We start from the raw sequence: 6,000 nt of genomic DNA on the forward strand, positions 1-6,000 counted from the left end.
GACTCTTAAAGACACCTCTAATAGGATCTAGGGAACCTGCATTCCTGACACAAAATCCATTATGTGATTAGGATTTTGTGAAGTCATAACTAACTGAAAGTAGGGTATTGGAAAAGTTCCTTGATGCCTTCCATTACGTAGTCGAGGCCGGCCGCCTCGGAGCTGGCCCAGCCGCAGCTCCCGCCCACGCGTTATGGGGGTACCTTGGGCCCTCGCTTGGCCAGGGCAGACCCGCCGGCTCCCAGAGGCCGGCAGGGAGCTGGCAGTGCCAGGGCCACGGCGGCTGTGCCCATGGCCTCTGCTCAGAAACAGCCCCGGGAGGGCGGCGCCGCGCGGGGCCTGCCAGGCACGGGGAGGGGCGCCCAGTGCCTTGTAGCCACCTGCAGCGCTGCTGGGGTGGGTGCGGGAGCTCGTGTGGTGGGGCACAGGGAGTCTGTCGCTCCTCCCTTCCGAGTCCATCCTATGGACTAGCGCAGGAGCTGGCAGGACTTGTCGAGAGAACTTTAAACTAGCTATGGCAGTGGAAGGGGATAAAATGGCTCACCAGAGAAGTGCCATGGGGAGCAATACTGAAGGTGGCGGTGAGGCTGGTGTCTCATCTGAAGTGGATCTACACCAATGAGCGGAGCATAGGCAGCAAACAGGAAGAGCTGGAAGTGATTGTGTGACAGGCTAACTATGACCTAGTTGCTATAACTGAAACATGGTGGGATCACTCCCATGACTGGAGTACTGTGATGGATGGCTACAAGCTCTTCAGAAAGGACAGACAAGGAAGAAGGGTGGTGGTGTGGCTCTTGATATTAAAGAGTGTTTTGATGTTGAAGAGCTTGCGGTTGGGAGTGATGAAGTTGAGTGTCTATGGATAAGGATCAGAGGAAAGCCTGTATGGGTGACATCTTGGTGGGGGTCTGTTATAGACTGCCTAATCAGGATGAAGAGATGGATGAGGCATTCTGTGAGCAGCTTGCCAAAGTTACACGATCGCCAGCACTCGTTCTTGTGGGAGACTTCAACTTCCCTGATATATGCTGGAAGTATAATACTGTGCAGAGGAAGCAGTCCAGGCGGTTTCTAGAGCGTGTGGAAGATAACTTCCTGACACAGCTGGTTCAAGAGCCTACCAGGGGAGGTGTCCTGCTAGACTGGCTCTTCACTAACAGAGAAGAACTGGTGGGGGATATGAAAGTTGGGGACTGTCTTGGGCAGACTGACCATGAAATTGTAGAGTTTTCTATTCTTGGTGATGTCAGGAGGGTAACTAGCAAAACTGCTGTCTTGAACTTCTGGAGGGTGGACTTTGACCTGCTCAGGTCACTTGTTGCAGGGGTCCCTTGAGAGTCACTCCTGAAGGGCAAAGGGGTCCAGGAAGCCTGGATGCTCCTCAAGATGGAAATCTTAAAGGCACAGGAGCAGTCTGTTCCTGAGTCCTGTAAGGAGGGCCGGAGGGGAAAAAGACCGGCATGGATGAACCGAGAACTTTTGTTGAGGCTCTGAGAGAAAAAGAGAGTCTGTGTCTGCTGGAAGAAGGGACAGGCTACTTGGGGCAGCTACAAGGAAGATGCTAAGATATGCAGAGTAGAAGTTAAAAAGACAAAAGCCCAGCTTGAACTCAGAATGGCCACTGCAGTAAAAGAGAACAAGAAATCCTTTTATAAATATATTAACAGCAAGAGAAGAACCAAGGAAAATTTCCATCCTTTACTTGATGCAGCAGGGAATGTGATCACTGAGGATAAGGATAAGGCTAAAGTTCTCAACGCCTTTTTTACATCTGTCTTTAACAGTTGGATCAGTTATCCTCAGGGTACTTTACGCCCTGACCTGGATGTCCCCTGTGATTCAGGTAGAGAATCAACCCCTACAATCCAGGAAGAGACAGTTAGAGACCTGCTCCTCCATCTGGAATGTCACAAGTCCATGGGACCGGATAAGCTGCACCCTAGGGTGCTGAGGGAGCTGGCGGAGGTGATTGCCAAGCCGCTTTCCACCATCTATCAGTGTTCCTGGTTATCTGGAGAGGTCCCAGAGCATTGGAGGCTAGCAGACGTGACTCCCATCTACAAGAAGGGCCGTAAGGAGGACATGGGGAAGTACAGGCCTGTCAGCCTGACCTTGGTTCCAGGGAAGGTTATGGAGCAAATCATCTTGGATCAGATCACACGGCACTTGCGTGGCATCTAGGGGATCAGGCCCAGCCAGCATGGATTCACAAAAGGCAGGTCGTGCTTGTCCAATATCACCTCCTTCTATGACCATGTGACCAGACAGGTAGATGAGGGAAAGGCTGTTGATGCAGTCTACTTAGACTTCAGCAAAGGCTTTGAGACTGTCTCCCGTGGTATTCTCCTGGGGAAACTGGCTGCCCGTGGCCTAGACAGGTATATTCTTCTCTGGGTCAAGAACTGGCTGGAGGGCTGTGCCCAGTGGGTTGTGGTTAATGAAGTTCAGTTGGTGTCCCATTACAATTGGTGTCCCCCAGGGGTCGGTACTGGGGCCTATTTAGTTTAATATCTTTATTGATGACCTAGATGAGGGGATTGAGTGTACCCTCAGTAAGTTTGCAGACGACACCAAGTTGGGAGATAGTGTCGATCTGCCTGAGGGTAGGGTAGCCCTTCAGAGGGATCTGGATAGGCTGGGCTGCTGGGCTGAGGTGAATGGGATGAGGCCAAGTGCTGGGTCCTAGCACAATAACCCCATGCAATGCTATAGGCTTGGGACAGAGTGGCTAGAAGACTGTGAAGAGGAAAGGGACCTGGGAGTGTTGATCAGTGTTTGGCTGAACATGAGCCTGCAGTGTTCCCAGGTGGCCAAGAAGGCCAACGGCATCCTGGCTTGTATTAGAAATAGTGTAGCCAGCAGGAGCAGGGAGGTGATCGTACCCCTGTACTCAGCTCTGGTGAGGTCGCACCTTGAGTGCTGTGTTCAGTTTTGGTCCCCTCATTACAAGAAAGACATTGAGGCCCTGGAGCGTGTCCAGAGAAGGGCTACGAAGCTGGTCAGGGGTCTGGAGCAGAAGTCTTATGAGGAGCATCTGAGGGAGCAGAGGTTGTTTAGTCTGGAGAAGAGGAGGCTCAGAGGAGACCTCATTGCTCTCTACAACTTCCTGAGGGGAGGCTGTGATGAGGAGAGCGTTGGCCTCTTCTCCCGGATAACTAGTGATAGGACTCGAGGGAATGGCCACAAGTTTCACCAGGGGAGATTTAGATTTGATATCAGGAAAAGCTTTTTCTCTCAAAGAGTGGTCGTGCACTCTGGAATGGCCTGCTCAGGGAGATGGTGGAGTCACCATCCCTCGCAGTGTTCAAGAAGTGCCTGGACAAGGTGCTATGAGATATGATTTAGTAGCTTAGTGGGTAATATTGGTGATAGGAGGATGGCTGGACTAGATGATCTTGTAGGTCCTTTCCAACCTTGTGTTTGTATGATTATATGATTAAAACAGATAGAAGTACGCCGTTCTGGGAGCAACATGGGCTAAAAGTCTTGCAGGAACTTTGCTGTGGAAGGTACTAAAAAGACTCTGAATACAAATTGTTTGAAGAAGTTGAAATGTGTAATGCTCTAAGAGAGGAGGGGTTGGAGTTACTTACCTACTTTGCCTTTTTTCACTTTGCACCTCACTTGAGGAAAGGGCAAGTATTTTGTCTCACTGGTAAATTCTTTAAAATAGCAAGCCATGAAGGATCCTGAATATTTCTCTGGAAAATGACACAAAAATGAAGAATACCTCACAGTTCTCAGTTCAAAGTAAGTACCCCAAAACATATAGGAAAAGCACAGAATGAAGCTGAGTGAGGTGAATGATGAGCGTGCTCACTCTGTCCAGGCACAGGTTGATCATTGCAATTTTCTTCTGTGCTTGCCAGAGAAGATAGTGGCTGGTGAGGCAAGGAGCAAGGCCCTGCTGCTGTGCTGTGCTTGAGCTATTGCCTTCTAAAAGAGACCTGACTCACCCAGGGCATCTCATCTTTGAGCAACATGTAAGGGTGCCACTAGAGATGGAGAGCTGAGCTCAGTTTCTTGCCTTATATCGAACTGCACTTCACCCTACATTGAGCTGTGAAATGCTGGCTGTGAGCTGCTGTTCTAAAACACTATTGTATCCTATGTATTTTACATGCTATTTAAAATAGAAACCATATATCAGAGCAACCGATACATTTCTTAAAATTACCACGAACTTAAAGCAAAGTTACTTCCAGGCAAATACACTACTTCTTCCCAGCTGTTAATACTGGCTGCTAGAAAAATACTTCTTGTTGCATATGTAGAAAGAAAACATAGCTGAATCTAATACTCCCTGGTTGAATCTAGGAAGGGTAATATCTTTCAGCTGAAAGAGATTTGATTACTTGGGACTACAGTAATGATCATTATGAAATCATGTGTTCATATCCTCGGCCTTCTTCCAAGTCCCATTTTATAGTATAGGGGTGTTTGCAAAGTATTCAGTGTAGACTAGAATACTTCTATGGTTTATTTTGTTGTTGTTTATTTACTTATTTATTTTTAAATCCAAAGTGACTTTGAGCTCTTTGAACAATAAACTGATTTAAGTCGAAAACCAAGAAGTAAAGGCGCAGGTCCTTTACGTACTCCTAGATGCCTGTGAATGCGATAGGTCACGCTAAGCAGAATGAGGACTGAAGCTGGTACTTAAGTTCCCTCACATTCCTGCTCTCCTAAATTATTTTTTTTTCTGTCCAGTGTAAGTTTAGAGACTTCTTTTCTGATACCAGAACAATGTTAGCAGTTGAGGTAACAATGACTTCAGAAGGAACTGCTTTCGTTCCTCGGTGTAATCTGTAAACTTGGGGGGGGGGGGAGGGTGGAATAAATTCGCCTTCTTCTTTTTCAACTCATTTTTCTGATGTGCTGAAAAGATGACAGGAAAAACATCAAAAACTTCTTAAACTAAGAAAAGAGAGCAGCATTAACTTCATCTCTCTGAAGGAGCCAGTAAGCAGATGAAAAAGGTGCAAAAATATGTTTGCAAGTTGCCCTGACTTTTATAATATTTAGATGTGTGTGATTGCTCTATTGACGTCAGCTGGCAGGACAGGATGGCATTCTTCCAGAGCACTTGTTTTTTCTCTCATTAGCAAGGAAGAGCTATCAACCTTTTTTTCGATATTATGTCTAATTGAAGCCGCAGCTTCTGCACCATGTTTTCATTTCCAGCTACTTGAAAGGATCAAGGCCAAACTAAAGAGCCTCCTGTGACTTGCAGAACATTAAAGCCCATAACTGCTGGGACTGATTTTAGAACTTGGTAGGTTTGTTTTTTTCCTGTCCAAATATCTTAATGCTTTGCAGAAAAACGTTGCAGGACCCAAGCTGATGAGCCATCTCTCTCTTTTTTTTTTTTTTGTTTCATTTGGCTTTTTATTTTCCTCCTGATCAAAGCATCTTAGCAGAATCTCTTTGATGTCTCTTTAGCTCTAGCTGTATTATAAGCAGTTTGACAGAGTTTAAAAAAAAAAAAAAAAGCATTTGTTAAAAAATAATTTTCCAAACAAGACAATTTTTTGCTCAAGAGGCTAAGAAGCGTGCATGGGGAAAGGGTTATACAATCGGGGTTGCTTTTGATTCCATGCTCAACCTTCAAGGAATGGAGCACTTAACCATGCTGTTTTTTATTCCTGCTGCCTTTTCTTCTTGCGGTGCTCATACATTACCTCTCAGAGCCTCCTCTCACCCTGACAGCAGAAAGCCTGCTTATTCCATCGGAATTGAGACTTAAACAAGCGTGAAGCCTATTGTAAGGAGGAGGAAAATCAGGCCAAGTGTGTTTATACTGTGAGTTGTTAATAACAACAACAGCTCTTGGCTTTTGTAAAGCACATGTCAAGCAAGGAATGCAAAGTGCTTTTAAACCAGGCATTAATTAAGGCTGACAGCCTCCACCCTCTTCCCTTGCGATGAGGTTAATACAAGCAAGGGCCTTTGACTGGCTTTTAATCTTCCTTCCCAAAGGGTGACCTGTGCTCCCAG

The sequence above is a fragment of the Anser brachyrhynchus genome (assembly GCF_964034855.1).
Source record: "Anser brachyrhynchus genome assembly, chromosome: 3".
NCBI classification, from domain to species: domain Eukaryota; kingdom Metazoa; phylum Chordata; class Aves; order Anseriformes; family Anatidae; genus Anser; species Anser brachyrhynchus.